We start from the raw sequence: 18,667 nt of genomic DNA on the forward strand, positions 1-18,667 counted from the left end.
TCCAATTTTGCTTATTGTCATCAGGAAGGTTCTCAGGATAGCTATTACAGAAATGAGTTTGTCATCAGTTCAGTTTGAAATACATTCTAAAAACTTCCAGAGAATACTGTTAATCACAAAGTGTTGTGGCCCCTTACAAAGTAAATTCTAAAATAAATATAAGCAAAAATTGATCATATTTATTAAAGGATGAACAGAGCAAAAACCTGCCTATGTCAGAACTACTAAAAAAGGATAAGAACAATACGAGTCCAAATAATGCTTGATCACGTCTCACATTCACTCTCACCGCTGTCCCTCCATCCCAACATCATGGTGCAGATAACTCTTCTGATTCCACAGCTCTCACGGAGTTCAAGTCCAGGGGTGATGCTCCTGCCCCGTGGGATTCTTGAGAGGTGGATAGGACTCAAGTGACAGAATATGAGGCTCTGCCTCCCAGACTGTCATGATTTCTTTTTAGCAACTCATGCTGCCAAAAGTTCTTTCATCTATGCAAATATGCTTACAAAACAATTGAAATAGGTTTAAATAATTTTTAAATTTTGCATATTTAATTAATGTACAAGAAAATTTACCTCTTACTTATCACAGTCAGTGATCCTATTCAAAAAATAGAGGATATGCCAGATATACCAGCCAGAATTGGTTCCTCAGCCGAAGAACTTTGTACTCCATTGCTGAAGTTAACATCCAGTGTAATTTGCAGGCACAGAAGTCAAGAGCACTTTGACCTACAAGAAGAATCTCTTTGGTTGCTCTCTCCTGAACTGCAAGCAAAAACTCAATATATTTCAACAGAATCTTTTTTTTAAAACAGATCATCTCTACAACTGTACCAAGGATAATACTACCTTATCCAGAATGATAATCAGACCAAGTTGTCCTTAAATTTAATTGATTAACAAGTGTTATCATTTTGCAGCACAAGTACTAATAATAGTGAAAACAGAGAGGATCATTTAGGTAGGAGGTAAGAAATCAGACATTAATTTGCTCTGGACTTATTACCACTGTTTTCATAGTCTCCAATGTCTCTTGAAATTGGTATTTCTTGCATGTGCTTCCTGTTGGTATAGCTGCTAACAGTTACGGAATACAGAGTGACGAAGAATTCTTTACAATGTCAAATACACAAGCTTCTCTCTAGTAGAATATTGTAGAGAATACAATCAAACTAACTAGTTTGAAATTCAACTTCATTTTCAAAATGAACCAAGTAGTGCAATCAATTTTGTTAAGTGTTTTAAATTTTCACCACCCAAAAATTGAACCCAATATTTCAGTATCATGCTGTAATATTAGCTGTCAGTTTGCTATGTGTTGGATCACGGAAGCGTGATCGTCACATCCACGAAGATAACCACAACCAGCCTTTTCAAAAAATACATTTGAATCTTGATTTTCATTTGTACAGACCAGATAGTAGCTCTGCTCAATGTAGACAGAACATGTATTTGGTATATACTTGTGCCAAGTTGGTTTCATAAATTGTGTATATTTTACAAGGAAATATCATTGCAATGACATTATTACAGCCTCATCTACCTTCACCCACTGAGATGGTTTTGCCCACTCTGTTAACAATTCATCATCTATGCTTGTAGTTATTGGAAAATAAATTGCGGGAAATACCACCAAGGCAGGTAGCATCCAGGGAAAGAGAAAAAGAGTTATCATTTCAGAGTAATAACCCTTCATAAGAACTAGAGGAGTGAAACAACAAGCATGCTTTCAGCTGCAGACATGGGGAAGGAAATTGGGAATTGCAGAGAATGCCTGTGATAATCTGGAAATCAACTGTTTTAGGAAAGAAACTGGACAAGTGGTTGATATGTCAGTGGAGAAGCACTTCAGAAGTAACCATAAATATATTAGTTTCAATATAGTTATAGAAAATAAGTAAGACTTGTCCACAAGCTTAAGTCCTAAATTGAGACAAAGTTAATTTTGATGGCATTTGGCAAAAATTTGCAAAGATTGCATAGGAGAGACTGCTAGTAGGTTAAGGGACATTTGGCAAGTGGGAGGTTTTCAAATGTTTTTTCGTTCCATCTAAGAGCGATCTTTCTGGAAGAATGTGGATAGAGGAAAATAAATAAAGAAAGTTGGAGTAAATGAAAGTGAAATGAGGCCATAGGGCAGAAGGTACAGAAACATTAAGTCCCAAACGACCAGATTCAAGAACAGCTACTTCCCTTCAACTAATCAGTTGTTGAACAAACTAGCAAAATGCTGATCAGCTGCAGTTTAACAACATTATGACCACTTTGATCACTTTGCACTAAAATGGAATTTTTGTGTTCTTTCGTGTAAGAATTATACATAATGTAAGTTTAATTTATGTTTTTCCTGTGAATGCTGTGCTTATATGATGCTATGTGCCTGTAATGCTGCTAAAATAAGTTTTTCTCTTTCTTTTTATATCTTTTTATTAATTTTAAACAAACATAAGAGAAACATAGATACAGAGAGTTTGAGAATACATAATTAATAGGTTAAAGTATAAATACAAATAGATGATCATCCATATATAACCTCCCAAACTCATAGTGATTACGAAAAAAGGAGTAAATAAGAAAAAAAAACCCTCCAAAAAAAACCTAACCAACATGGGCCATTGCATTATGTCAAATATACACAGCAGCGTCAATAACTCCATACCTCCATACAAATAATTAAGGATAATAAAAGTAAGGTTTAGGAAAAGTCAGTTTCGCTTGTATGAAAATGTTGAATAAATAGTCTCCAAGTTTCTTCAAATTTAATTGAAGGGTCAAAAACAACACTTCTAATTTTTTCTAAACTCAAATAAGAAATAGTTTGAGAAAACCACTGAAATATTAATTTCAGTGAGGATTAATTGAGGATTAATTTCTTTCCAATTCAATAGGATAGATCTTCTAGCCATTAACGTAACAAATGCAATCATCCGCTGAGCTGAGAGGGATAAACAACTATTATCCACCACTGGTAAACCAAAAATTGCAGTAACAGGATGTGGTTGCAAGTTTTTTCTCATTGCACCTGTACAAACATGTACTTGTGACACAAACTTAACTTCAACAATCTCAGAATTCTGAAATAAGAGAATGCTGGAAATACTCATGGATCCATAGAGTTATTAGAAATAGCCATAGAGCAAAGAAACAAGTCCTTCATCCCACTATTGCCCATCTACACTAATCTCATTTGTCTGCATGAGGGCTATATCCTTCTATGCCTTGCCTATTTAAGTGTCTACCTAAATGCTTCTTAAACATAGTAATTGTATCCAATTTCACTATTTCCTCTGTTAGTATGTTCTAAATATCAAACACCGAGTAAAAAAAATTACTCAGACCGCTTTTAAAACTTCTTCCTCTCACCTTATATCTAACAGCACTTATTTTTAAAACTTAGCAGGTCAAATTGCATCTAGATCATCAGTGGATTTGAACTGTAAAGGTCCAAATTCAAGTTGTGATCTACATGAAGTAAATTGAACTAAAGATATTTGCTAAGGAAAAAATTGTGGCTGTAGAAGCAAGTTTCAGTTACTATCTTGTCAAAAAGGGAAACTGAAACCATTGAAAATGAGCAAGCCAAAAGAAACAGACAAAATCTTGTCAGGAGACAACTGCTTCTTGAAGTGGGAATTTGTGGATGGAAATTAAACAAAAATTGAAAACCAAAATACTACAGATACTGGTCATTAATGCACAGAATATTAATGTTTCTCTCTCCATTGATGGTACTTCAAATGCTGCATAACCCCAAAATTCTGTGCTTTAATTTCAGATTATCACCCTTTGTTTTTTAATAGCTTGGTAAATTTACACTACCAATTGCCCAATTAGCTAAAACTTTTATTCCTTTATAAGATTATGCAGAGGTATGGTAATAATGTCTACTCATTATTAGAAGAATTGCTTCCTGCATTCAGTCATGGAAATCTAGTTCAACCAAATACACTAAAGCCTCTCTACTCACCAAGCCCATTTTGAAACATCTTCCAACCTCCACCATCTATTCTGGAACAACCTAGATGATTTCATCCATGTTGAACACCATCCTAATTTGGAAATAAGTTGCTACTACTTCATGTTAACTGGGCCTAAACCATAAAACTCCCTATCCAGCAGCACCCTGGGAGTACCTTTACCAAAAAAACTGGAGCACTTCAAGCCAGCTTACCATTCAATGGTAATTACAGATGGGGAATAACAGCTGCATTCATGAGCAATACCTTAATTTAGCAAATAATTTTAAGTGTACAGGTTGTCTCCAGCTAATTCAAAGAGTTTGCAAGTCACAAACCAAATTTTCAGATAGCAGAAGATCCTGCAGCCCTGCAGCAGCTGACAAATCCATACCAGTGGTCTTCCAAACACTAATCCTATGTAAGGACTTTATGCAAATCGGGCATTTGTAAAGTAGGAAGGACTTCCGTGAATCGTCATTCTCAACTCTAACAAAGGAAATAGTTTCTCTGCACCTCCCAATCTACAGTCTCCTTTCATCACTGAAAAATACTGATTACATGACCCCCACCAAACATCTTCACTCAAGGAACAGAATTTTAAATAGTCTGACTTCATAATTGAATCTTATAAGCCCTAACATTATCCTTATGAATCTGCACTTTACTTCCTTCGGAGACCAATGTTTTATTCCTTTGATTGTGTCCAAAACTACAGACAGTGCTCAATTAAATCTCTACAAACAATAACTTACCCCTTATATCCCAGATCCCGTGAATGAAATTCAAGAAATTTATTTTTGTACATAAATAAACTGCCCTTATTTCTGATGGAAGAAATTAAGTATTTTCTGTTGCAGAGAAGGGAAGATGGAGGGAACAAAAGGAATGGCTGTGATAAGATGGGACAAAGAGACTTATGACACAAATAGTACCTGTACTTGATATGATTAATCAAAGTAGATCTATCTAGTGGAGATGAATGAAAACAGGAAGACAGAAAACATGCTGAAACTATAGATGTTATATCAGAATCACAATCAGGTTATTATCACTGTCAGGAAATTTATTGTTTTACTGTAGCAGTAAATTGCATGAAATAAAAATTACAACAAATTACAAAATAAATTGTACAAAACACAAATAATATTGTTTATGCACCATTCAAAAATCCAATGGAGGAGGGGAAGGAGCTGTTCTTAAAATGTTGAATATGGGTCTTCAGGCTCCTGTACCTCCTCCTAGGTGGCAGTAATGAGATAAGGGCATGTTCCAGATGGTGAGGGTCTTTTTTAATCTTAGTTTATTTAGTGATACAGTGCAGAGTAGGCCCTCAGCCCTCCAAACTATGCCACCCTAGAACCCCCAAGAACCCTAATTTAACCCTAACTTAATCATGAGACAATTTGCAATGAACAATTAACCCACCCTTTTTTGACTTTGGTCTGTGGGAACCCAGGGAAACCCCTTGCATTCTATGGGGAGATTTACAGACACTCCTTACAAACAGCACCGGAAATGAACTCTGTACTCCAGTGTCCCAAGCTGTAAGAGAGCCACGCTAACCATTATGTTACCATGTCGCTTAATGATGGATGCTGCCTTCTTAAGCCACAGCCACTTGAGGATGTCCTTGGTGATGGGGAGGGGTGGCCATGAGAGAACTGGCTGAGTCTACAACCCTCAGCACTCTTGCAGTACTGTGCATTGCAGCCTCCGTATCAAGCGGTGATACGACCAGTCAGAATGCTCTCCACCATATATCTATTTCTTATTAAGTACTACAGCATGGCATATGCCCTTCCAGCCTTTCAAACCACTTCAGCCCAGCAACCCTGATTAACCCTAACCTAATCATGAGACAATTTACATGACCAATTAAGCTATCTGGTACATCTTTGAACTGCGAGAGGAACACTGTTCCTTGGGGAAATTTATAGAAATCTGCAAGAGTCCTTGGTGGCTCTTAATAAAGTAGAGCCACTGAAGTAGAACCAATTAATTCCTTGATCTTGCTGACACTGAGTGCAAGGTGATTGTTGTGGCACCACTCAACCAGCCCACCTATCTCATATCCTTGCTGCCTTCTGAGATGCTGCAACAGTGGTCTCATCAGTGAATTTATAACTGATACTTGAGCTGTGCCTTGCCACATAGTTGTGAGTGTAGACAAAGTAGAACAGTAAGCTATAGAGAGAGTTAAATTTACAGTATACTGCAGTATTTGAAAATCCAAAATAAAATAACGCTGGAAATATCCAGAGAAAAGAACCACATTAACTTTACAAGGTTATTAACTTTTATTAAAATTAACAAATTCTGATACAAACTAGAAAGACTTAATTCAACAACTTCACTCAGTCTCCACAAGGCATTTTACAACCCTTTGAAGATTAGGTGCTGTTCTGGTCTAATACTGGGCTTCACGGTAAAAGATCAAAAGGCAGACAAGTCAGAGTGAGAATTAAATGGACAACTGGAAACTGTGTTCTGCAAAACAGTTACCAATCCTGTGTTTGTTTCTTCCCTCCAAACAAACCACACCACTCCTCCCTTACTGAGCACTAAACGTAGCACACTGAGTGAAAAGTTGTACAATTGGTACTTCACTTTAAAGGGCTGCATGGATATCAGAATGGTGGAAATAAAAGAACAATGCATGTTCCATCTCCTGAAGCTACATGAGCTAGTACCATGAAAACATGGATGCATGTTGGAAATGGAAGAATGAATCATGGAGTCAATAGAAAGATTCTGAATGTAAAATATCTTCCTGATGTTGGCATTACATTGAATGTGGAGGAATCTACAGAAAGTGGAGGTTGCTGATAGAAACCTATTCTTGATCAAGGGAAGGCAGAATTACAGGGAATGAAACAGATGGAGTCAAAAGCCCATTTGATTATGATAGAGATGATGATGCAGTTCAGAATAAAAGGAAGACATGTTGGAATTATTCTGAGGGAAGTGCCTTCATTAGATATAATTAAACCGGAGAATTCTTACAAGAATGCAAGAAAATGCAACCATGGTATCTATGGACATGTAATAGTCCATACCTATCAGTAAGATGGAGATATCAAAAAGGACAGAATCAGAATTAGCCTGACGCCAGTGGTGGGAAAGATGCTGGAGTCAATTATAAAAGAGGAAATTACGACAGATTAGCCTGACGTCAATGGTGGGAAAGAAGCTGGAGTCAATTATAAGAGGAAATTACGACACATTTGGATAGCAGTAGAAGGATCAGTCCGAGTCAGCATGGATTTATGTAGGGAAAATCATGCTTGACTAATCTTCTGGAGTTTTTTGAGGATGTAACTACGAAAATGGATAAGGGGGAGCCAGTGGATGTAGTGTACCTGGACTTCCAGAAAGCTTTTGATAAAGTCCCACATAGCAGATTAGTGGGCAAAATTAGGGCACATGGTACTGGGGGCAGAGTACTGACATGGATTGAAAATTGGCTGTCTGACAGGAAACAAAGAGTAGCAATTAACGGGTCCCTTTCGGAATGGCAGGCTGTGACCAGTGGGGTACCGCAAGGTTCAGTGCTGGGACCGCAGCTGTTTACAAAATACACTAATGATTTAGATGAAGGGATTAAAAGTAACATTAGCAAATTTGCCGATGACACAAAGCTGGGTGGCAGTGTGAAATGTCAGGAGGATGTTATGAGAATGCAGGGTGACTTGGACAGGTTGGGTGAGTGGGCAAATGTATGGCAGATGCAGTTTAATGTGGATAAATGGAAGGTTATCCACTTTGGTGGCAAGAACAGGAAGGCAGATTACTATCTAAATGGAGTCAAGTTAGGAAAAGGGAAAGTACAACGAGATCTAGGTGTTCTTGTACATCAGTCAATGAAAGCAAACATGCAGGTACAGCAGGCAGTGAAGAAAGCTAATGGCATCCTGGCCTTTATAACAAGAGGAATTGAGTAGAGGTCCTTCTGCAGCTGTACAGGGCCCTAGTGAGACCCCACCTGGAGTACTGTGTGCAGTTTTGGTCTCCAAATTTGAGGAAGGACATTCTTGCTATTGAGGGAGTGCAGCTTAGGTTCACAAGGTTAATTCCCGGAATGGCAGGACTGTCATATGTTGAAAGATTGGAGCGACTGGGCTTGTATACACTGGAATTTCGAAGGATGAGAGGGGATCTGATTGAAACATATAAGATTATTAAGGGATTGGACACGCTGGAGGCAGGAAGCATGTTTCCGCTAATGGGTGAGTCCAGAACTAGAGGCCACAGTTTAAGAATAAGGGGTAGGCCATTTGGAACAGAGATGCAGGAAAACTTTTTCACCCAGAGAGTGGTGGATATGTGGAATGCTCTGCCCCTGAAGGCAGTGGAGGCCAAGTCTCTGGATGCATTCAAGAGAGAGTTAGATAGAGCTCTTATAGATAGCGGGGTCAAGGGATATGGGGAGAGGGCAGGAATGGGGTACTGATTGTGTATGATCAGCCATGATCACAGTGAATGGCGGTGCTGGCTAGAAGGGCCAAATGGCCTACTCCTGCACCTACTGTCTATTGTCAGAAATGCAGCATGGTGGAAACTGGCAGCAAAATGTGATGAAACTCAAGTTCTGTACTGAGCAGAAATAGTATCAATTGTCCAATCAATATATCAGGCTCTCCAACCCCAAGCAGGACTTGGAACAAGTAGGATGGTTCCATTTATATCACAATGAAACAGTAACAGCATGGAGCTAAGTATTTTTTGTAGCTACATTTACACTTGCACTACTAATGTAGCATGTTACTCTTGATGTTGTCTCCTGAAAATTGCAGGAAAGAAAATCAAACTCAAAATAGTGATCATTTTGTACAGTAGCTCTAAATAAAGTAATGTGTTACTTCAATTTTCCATCCCACCCAACCTACTTTTGGTCTCTATTCTTACTCTCAAGGAATAGAACTTCATCTTCCAATGAGGAAGGTTACTCTCCTCAGGAGTCAACCCACAAATTCAACTATTTCAAATAACCAGCCTTTCCAGTTTTACAGCAGCATTGGCAGCCACTGTTTATCAGGCTAATTCCTAATATTAAGAGTTTGCCCGATCAAGAGAAACTAAACAATTTTGGTCTATACACAAGTTTATAAGAAAGAAGAGTGACTACATAAAGATTTTAGATCTTGAAGGAGCATGACAGGGTAGATGTTGAAGTATTTTAATCAGAGAGAAAATCTTAAACAAGGGGATAAGGGAGCTATCTTTTAAAATAGAGATACATAGACATTTATTTCAGAGGACGATGCATCTCTACCCTTGAGAGTTGTGGAGACTATAACATTAGACGACGTGTGTGTGTGTGTGCGCGCGCGCGTCTGTCTGTCTGTCTTTCTCCACAAATGCTGCTCAACTTGTCAGATATTTCTGAAAAGTTAAAATTTTCCATTAAAATTATATTTATTTTTATTCTGGAAGTTTGGCTAGATTTACTGAGCCCTCTTCAACAAATTTAAAGATGTTTTCTTTTACTGAAATTCTAATTGTTCCATTCTCCCTGTGATAGGAAATCTGGGTAGCTAGCTTCTGGCACTAGTTCAGAGCAAAGGACATGTGACAAAAACAACCATTCATCAAAAGCAATCTAAGAAGAAAAAGGTACACTATTTGAATGACAGAAGAGACTATTGTTTTTCTTTGTGTCTACTCATACTGTAGGTATGTCCAAAGAAAAATTTGAAAGGACACTGTGAAATTGAATCGTGATCTTCAAGTGCCAAAGCAATAATATGTAAAAATGCTATGCAAATGGTGCTAATTAAACACTTGAAACATAGTCTAACGTATTTATGGAAGCATATATTCCTGCAAAAATCTAACAAAGAAAGCCTTATACAACTTTAAGTTCAACAAGCTTCAGTTTCTTTCAGATTGTGGCATAGAGCAGTATAAAATTTTACCAAAAAGACAATAATAGCTTTGTATAAACTATTAACAACAAAACATCAGAGTTTTGTTGAAACTCTATTAATACACATTCAAGTTTTATGAATACAAGTATAGATTATAGTCAGCTTGCTAAGAAAGGCACAGTATACAAATTGAGCATTTTTCTCATAGATCAGCATCATTTATCAATGTGATGAATGTTCCATTTGTAAATAAATTCATAGATCTTACATGCAATTTCATCTACTTGTGTATGTAATAATATTCCTAATTCAATTGCTGAATGAATACAAACAAACCATCAAAAAAAATACAGAAAAATGATTGAACTTATTTTAAAATATACAGTAAGCTCAAAGTGAATATCCAAATGTAATATTTGGAGAGAAAACCAAATGGGACAAAGGCCTACAAATAGCAAATGAACAGCATAATCAAAATGATGTTTAGCTGGTGTAGATGAAAAAGAAAAATGTTGACCAGAAGATCGAAAGAACTTCCCTGTTTTGAATAGCATAGAATCCTTTATTTCCACTCTGAACAACAAGAACCTTTCAGAATATTCAAACCGTGACTAAAGTACTTACTAAGCTTAGATATTGAAGTCAAAATAGTTTTGTAGACAATTTGTTGAAAATACGTACTAAGTAAATTTCAATCTCCTTTGTTGTACTTGTATTGCCCAGGTCATTCGTAATATTTTCAATAACTTCTCATTTTATATTACCATTGGCATTTTACATGAATATATCATGCATCTGACACACAATTACAAATATTTCTCCACAGCAATTGTATTAACAAGCTTCTTCACTTGCCCAACTAAAGAAGGACATGCAGTAAACAGAAATAATCCACAATTTGACTATTCAATGGGTCTCTGAGTTACCAAGTGATAATTGCTGTTCAGTTCACAGAAACACTGTATAATATCTTAAAAAGTTAATTAAAAGTATAATACAATATTAATAGACAAATCATAAACAAGAGAAAATCTGTAGATGCTGAAAATCCAAGCAATGCATAAAATGCCGGAGGAACTCAGCAGGCCAGGTAGCACCTATGGAAAACAGTAGTCGACATTCGGGCCGAGACCCTTCATCAGGACTGGAGTAAATAAGATGAGGAGTCAGAGTAAGAAGGTGGGAGGAGGGGAGGAAGAAACACAAGGTAATAGTGAAACCAGGAGGGGAGAGGGGAGAAATAAAGAACTGAGAAGTTGATTGGCCTCCAATCTGATGGCATGAACATCAATTTCTCGAACTTCCCCATACTCTTGCCTACCTTACCTTCTTACCTGCCCATCACCTCCCTCTGATGCTCCTCCCCTTTTCTTTCTTCCATGGACTTCTGTCCTCTCCTATCAGATTCCCCCTTTTCCAGCCCTGTATCTCTTTCACCAAGCAACTTCCCAGCTCTTTGCTTCATTCCTCTCCCCCTTCCTGGTTTCACCTATCACCATGTGTTTGTTCCTCCCCTCCCCATCTTCCTACTCTAACTCCTCATCTTTTTTTCTCCAGTCCCAATGAATGGTCTCAGCCCAAAATGTCAACTGTACTCTTTTCCATAAATGCTGGCAGGAGTTCCTCCAGCATTCTGTGTGTGTTGCTGGAATATTAATAGAATGGAATGGAACAATATCCAATAATCTGGAAAATTTGTCAAAAGAGCACCAAAATCACAAGCATGCCGCATTACCAGAGTTTCACTTTTAATCACATATTACCACAGGGCGGAAGAATATATACAATCCAACAAGATAAAAGAGAATAAAAACACACCTCTACCGTCAAGATGAGGCCACATGCAGGTCGATGGAGCAATACCTTATCTCCCACCTAGGTAGCCTCCTACCTGCCGGCATGAACATTCAACTCACAGACCTCCGTTGATAGCCCTGCCCCCACTTACCCCCATCCCTATCTATTATTTTAGTCTGGTTCTCTTTCTCTCTCTTTTTTCCCCCCTCACTATAATCTCTCCCCAGCCCTACCTTTCTTTCTCTTTTATTTCCCATAATTCTCCACCTTCCCCCAGCCCATTTCCCTCCAGCCTATCACTTCCCAGCTCTCTACTTCATCCCTCCCCCCACTTCTTATCCCCCCCCCCCCCCGACCATCCCATGTTACTTCACTCCTGATGAAGGGTTTCAGCCCGAAACGTTGTCACTACCTCCTCCCATAGATGTTGTCTGGCCTGCTGAGTTCTGCCAGCATTTTGTGTTTTTATTTATTTCCAGCATCTGCAGATTCACTCGTGTTGCCTGAAGATAAAAGAGAAGTTTGTAGTGTGCTACATTATTAGCACAGACAGAGTCCAATCCCTATTGACACTGCACACCCTGTGCATGCTTTTCCTCAACAGTGCATATTACAAAGCCACACTGTTCATAGCATCATAGAAACATTCAGCACAGGAACTGGTTCCCTTGGCCCATCTCCATGCTGACTACAATATCCATTTATGCTAGTCCTATTTGCCAGCATTGGGGCCTTATACTTTAAATCTTTCCTAACCAAGTACCTACCCAATACAGCTTAAATTGAGTAACTATATTTGCCCCATCACCTCCTCCATTCCAGATATTCACCACCTTCTGTGTGAATAACTTAACTTTCAAATATTTTAATTTTTCCCCTCTTGCTTTGCACCTGTGCCTCTGTTTCGAGATTCCCATCCTGATAAAAGAATGCTATTTATGCCCCCGCGATTTTATAAACCTCAATAAACCTATGTTCCACTGAGAAGAAACCCTCTATCAGAAGTTCTTTTCTAACTATAGAACACCATACCAGGAAACACCCTGGTACATCTTTTCTGCACCCCCTCCAAAACTTCCACATCCTTCCTGTAATATGACAACCAGAACTACATACAATTTTTCAAAAGGTTTATATAAAAACAACATGATTTCCTGACACAAGAGATTCTGCAGATGCTGGAAATCAGGAGCCACACACAAAATGTTGGAAGAACTCAGCAGGTCATGCAGCATATATGTAAATGAGTAAACAGTCAATATCTTAAGCCTGGAAATGTTTCATCAGGACTGGAAAGGAAGGAGGAAGACTTCCTGGATTTCATCACTCAACACCCCAACCAATGAAGGCAAGTAGGTCTTCCAATTTCAGAGAAGTATCAACTTGCATACAAAGAGCACTCAGTAGATGAATGCTCTGAAAAAAGATCCTTCCACTTACAGTATAGTTTCCTCTTATATTTGACTTCCCAAATTGCAAAACGTCATGCTTGTCTAGAATAAATTCCGTTTGTCATTTCTATGCCCACATTTCTAAATTGATCTACAGTATAGACTCAGAGGCCACTTTATTAGGTATACCTGTACACCTGCTTATTAATGCAAATATCTAATCAGCCAATCATGTGGCAGCAACTCAAAGCATAACAGCATGCAGACATGGCCATGAGGTCAGTTGCTGTTCAGACCAAACATCAGAATGGGGAAGAAATTTGATCTACATGTCTTTGACCATGGAATGATTGTTGGTAACAGGAGGTAGGAAAGGTACTTAATGAATACTTTGCTTCAGTATTCACCAGGGAAAAGCACCTTGGCAATTATGGGGATGACTTACAGCAGACTGAAATGCTTGAGCATATAGAAATTAAGAAAGAGGATGTGCTGGAGCTTTTGAAAAGCATTAAGTTAGATAAGTCACTGGGACCTGATGAGATATAGCCCAGGCTACTGTAGGAAGCGAGGGAGGAGATTGCTGAGCCTTGAGCAATGGTCTTTGCATCATCAATAGGGATGGGAGAAGTACCAGAGGACTGGAAGGTTGCAAATATTGTTCCCTTGTTCAAGAAAGGGAGTAGAGATAACCCAGGAAATTATAGACCAGTGAGTCTTACATCAGTGGTGGGCAAGTTGTTGGAGAAGATCCTGAGAGCATTTATGAGCATTTGGAGAGACATAATCTGGTTAGGGTTAATCAGCATGGCTTTATCAAGTACAGGCTGTGCCTTATGAGACTGATTGAATTCTTTGAGGATATAACAAAACACATTGATGAAGGAAGAGCAGTGGATGTAGTGTATATGGATTTCAGTGAGGCATTTGATACAGTTCCCCATGCAAGGCTCATTCAGAAAGTGAGGAGGCAAGGGATCCAAGGAGGCTTTGCTTTGTGGATGCAGAATTGACTTGCCCACAGAAGTGTGTTTGTAGATGGTTCATATTCTGCATCGAGATCGGTGACCAGTGGTGTTCCACAGGGACCTGTTCTGGGGCCTCTCTTCTTTGTGACTTTTATAAATGACCTGGATGAAGAATTAGAAGGGTGGGTTAGTAAGTTTGCTGATGACACAAAGGTTGGGAGTGTTGTGGGTATACTGGAGGGGTGTCATATGTTACAAGAAGACATCAACAGGATGCAGAACTGGACTGAGAAGTGGCAGGTGGAGTTCAACCCTGATAAGTGTGAAGTGGTCAAATTTGAAGGCAGCATATAGTATTAATGGTAAGATTCTTGGCAGTGTGGAGGATCAAAGAGATCTTTGGGGCCCACGTCCATTGGACACTCAAAGTTTCTGCTCAGTTTGGCAGTGTTGTCAAGAAGGTGTATGGTGTGTTGGCATTCATCAATCATGTGACTGAGTTCAAAAGCTGTGAGGTAATGTTACAGCTATACAAGACCTTGGTCACTCCCCACTTGGCGTACTGTGTTCATTTCTGGTCACTTCACTACAGGAAGGATGTGGATACCATAGAAAGAGTGAAAAGGAGATTTACAAGGATTTGCCTGGATTGCAGAGTGTGGCTTATGAGAATAGGTTGAGTGAACTTGGCCTTTTCTCCTTGGAGCAACTGAGGATGTGAGGTGACTTGATAGAGGTGTACAAGATGTTGAGAGGCATTGATCATGTGGATACCCAGAGGCTTTTTCCCAGGGCTGAAATGGCTAACACAAGGGGACATAGTTTTAAGGTGCTTGGAAGCAGATACACAGGGGATGTCAGGAGTAAGTTTTTCCACACAAAGAGTGGTGGGTGTATGGAATGTACTGCCACTGACAGTGGAGGAAACAAGTATAATGTGGCCCTTTAAGAGACTCTTAGATAGGTACATGGAGCTTAGTAAAATAGAGGGCTATGCGGTAGGGTAATTCTAGGCAGTTTCTAGAGTAGGTTACATGGTTGGCATAACATTGTGGGCCAAAGGCCTGCAATGTGCTGTAGGTTTCTATTTTCTATAAGAGATGGTGTGAGTATCTCAGCAACTGCTGATCTCTAACAGTTTTCACACACAACAGTCTCTAGAGTTATACAGAATGGCGTAAACGAAAAACTTCCAGTGAATGGCATTTCTATGGGTGAAAACATCTTGTTAATGAAAAAGGTCAGATGAAAACGGCTGGACAGATTTAAGCTGACAGAAAGACAACAGTAACTCAAATAACCATACGTTACAACCATGGTGTGCAGAAGAGCATCTCTGAATGCACATCACAACAAACCCTGAAGTAGGTGGTCCACAGCAGCAGAAAAACACATAGTACCTACTTTATTAGGTATAGGGGTATATGTTCTGAATCATTTGACAACTTTGCTCACTATCCACAGCACCAATTTTTGAGTAGTCTATAAACTTACGAATCAGCCTACCTACATTTCCATACAAAGAGAAGTCCCAATACTGATCCTTGCAGACCAATGGTCACAGACCATCTGTCAGATTAATATCACCCCCACCACGTCCCTCTGTCTTCTACAACCAAGCCTTCTAGTACCTGATCCAGGGCTAATGAAGAAACAAACATCTCAGAGCCTCAGCACTCGCCTATCCACTTTCGGGGATAGAACTTTTCAGGCTCTGGGGATCCATCCACCATTAGCCAGAGGGTGGTGAATTCGTGGAATTTATTACCATAGGTATTGTTAAGGCCAGGTCATTGGGAGTATTTAAGGCAGAGGGGGAAAAGGATTAGCCATGATTGAATGGCAAAGCAGACTTGATGGGCCAAATGGCCTTATTCTGTTCCTGTGTCTTATGGTCTAATGAATTCCAGTTTTGTTAGTTCTTCCTCATGCAGATGTTTTCCAGTATGTCATTGTAACTCTCAAGCCTCCATACCTTTCTCCCTAATGAATACAGATGAGATGGAGATCCTGGAGAACAAAGACGCATATGTAAGGCTCCTTTTCGTTGACTACAGCTCTGCCTTTAATACCATCATTCCAAATAAACTGATTCCTAAGCTCCGGAACCTGGGTCTTAGCACTCAGATCTGCAGCTGGATCTTCAACTTCCTCACAGACAGGACCCAGGCTATAAAAATAGGTGACAAGCTCTCCTCTACAATCACTCTGAGCACCAGTGCCCCACAAGGCTGTGTACTCAGGCCCCTGCTGTACTCACTGTACACCCATGATTGTGTAGCCAAGTTTCCATCGAACTTAGTATATAAGTTTGCTGATGACACCACAATTGTAGGCCTTATCTCGGGTAATGATGAGTTTGAGCACAGAAAGGAAATTAAGAACCTGGTGGCATGGTGTGAAGACAATAACCTATCCCTCAATGTCAGCAAGACGAAGTAGCGGACCACACGACCCCATTTACATTGGTGGTGCGTAGGTGGAACAGGTCAAAAGCTTTAAGTTCCTCAGGGTCAATATCACAAATGACCTGACTTGGTTTAACCAAGCAGAGTCCACTGCTAAGAAGGCCCACCAGCACCTTTACTTCCTGAGAAAGCTGAAGAAATTTGGCCTGTCCCCTAAAACCTTCACTAATTTTTATAGATGCACCGTAGAAAGCATTCTTCTAGGATGCATCACAACCTGGTATGGAAGAAGCTGCAGCAGATCGTGAACACAGCCCAGCACATCACACAAACCAAACTTCCATCCTTGGACTCACTTTACACCGCACGCTATCGGAGCAGTGTCGCCAAGATAATCAAGGACACGACCCACCCAGCCAACGCACTTCTTGTCCCTCTTCCCTCCAGGAGAAGGTTCAGGAGCTTGAAGACTCGTACGGTCAGATTTGGGAACAGCTTCTTTCCAACTGTGATAAGACTGCTGAACGGATTCTGACACGGATCTGGGTCGTACCTTTCAAATATCCGGACCAGTCTCTCGGGTTTTTTTTGCACTACCTTACTTTCCCTTTTCTATTTTTTTTAAATTTGTGATTTATAATTTAAATTTTTATTATATTTACTATTGATTTGTACTCCAGGGAGCGTGAACTACAGAATCAAATATCGCTGTGATGATTGTACGCTCCAGTATCAATTGTTTGGCGACAATAAAGTAATAATAATAATAATAAAATCTCACTCATATACACTACACCTTCCCTGATTTCTTTAAAATTCTACTGTGATTGCTCTCACTTTTCAATTTATACTGTGCCCTCCATTCACCCCATATCACAGAAGTGCAGTGTTCACAGAGCCCTCAGCATTGTCAAGGACTTGTCTCATCTGTCCCACTATTACTTTGACCTCCTACAATCAGGCAGAAGGTACCTCAGTATAAGAAACAAGGACTGTTAGGCAGAAGGTACCTCAGTATAAGAAACAAGGACTGTTAGGCTGGGTAACAGCTTCTTCCCCCAGGCAGTGAACTTCTGAACACCCTGTACCACCCAGTACACATTATTTATGACAACAACAGTAACATTATAACGCTGTATATTTAGCTATACATTCGGCCCTCCTTATCCGCGAGTTCCTCATGCGCGAATTCAACCAACCACGAATCGAGAAAACCCGGAAGTGCTCTTCCAACACTTGTTGTTCGAGCATGTACAGACTTTTTTTTCTTGTCATTATTCCCTAAACAGTGCAGTATAACAACTAGTTTACATAGCATTTACATTGTATTAAGTATTATAAGTAATCTAGAGATGATTTAAAGTATACGGGAGGATGTGTTACCGTGTATCAGGATCGGAAAAAAATCGCAAGTTCTCTTACTATGTAAGTCGGAACAGGTACATCCGGTATTATTTAGTGTCAGTTAGTCAAACGTTTGTCTTAGTATATAGTATATACTTCACCTTTCTATGCATATAAAACACTTAAGAACGTATGTTTCATCACCAGGCTCGGGAAGTTCCCGACTTTGATCAGTGACAGACCACTTCCGAGCATGCTCTCCTTCCATGCCTGGTTGATGTGGAGGATCAAAAACCCAAAACCCAATAATTAAACCATTGTGTTGCTTAGTAAAATTGCAGGGACTTTCTCACATTATCCTTTAAAATTGTTCCGATCGTTGACCGACTGTAGCCTAACACTTTTCCAATGACCGATGGCGTTTCACTTCTTTCCGATTGCTTTATTATTTCCAATTTATTTTCAATTGTGATCGTGATTATTTTTGTGAACAAAAACACTGTGGATTCAGAGCTCGGCCGCTGCGTCCTAAGGTCGGCCCCATTGAGACAGGTTGAATAAGGAAGGGACTTGAGCATCCATGTTTTTTTGGTATCCGCGAGGGGTCCCAGAACCAATCCCTCACGGATAAAGAGGGCCGACTGTATACACTTTATGTCAATTTGTATATCTACAGTATTTTTATTATCTGTTAATAAAATAATATGAACACAATAATATGTGCTGTATGTGATATATATACTGTGCTTTGCACCTTGGTCCCAGAGTAATGTTGTTTCATTTAGCTGTACAAATGCATATGGTTGAATTAAATTAAATTTGAGCTTAAGCTTAATGAATTGATTGCACCAATAGACAGCGCCCAATTCATTTTTACCTCTTATTTTCCTTAGTTCCATTCAAACTGATCATTCAAGCCAAAGTTGTT

General features: G+C 39.3%; 1 protein-coding gene across 4 annotated transcripts in view; it reads right to left on the minus strand.

The window, feature by feature from the left end:
• Window positions 1–18,667, minus strand: part of ptpdc1a (protein tyrosine phosphatase domain containing 1a) — a 132,818-nt gene that overhangs the window by 111,459 nt on the left and 2,692 nt on the right. Inside the window, exon 1 of one of the 4 annotated variants that reach the window (XM_073072173.1) lies at window positions 14,034–14,144. The exons of the other annotated variants lie outside the window; for them this stretch is intronic. The gene's annotated coding sequence lies outside the window, so the exon portion shown is untranslated. Of the gene's footprint in view, window positions 1–14,033; window positions 14,145–18,667 lie in introns of those variants that run through there. 4 annotated transcript variants of the gene reach the window in all.

This window comes from Hemitrygon akajei, chromosome 19 (genome assembly GCF_048418815.1).
Source record: "Hemitrygon akajei chromosome 19, sHemAka1.3, whole genome shotgun sequence".
In the NCBI taxonomy this organism is placed as follows: domain Eukaryota; kingdom Metazoa; phylum Chordata; class Chondrichthyes; order Myliobatiformes; family Dasyatidae; genus Hemitrygon; species Hemitrygon akajei.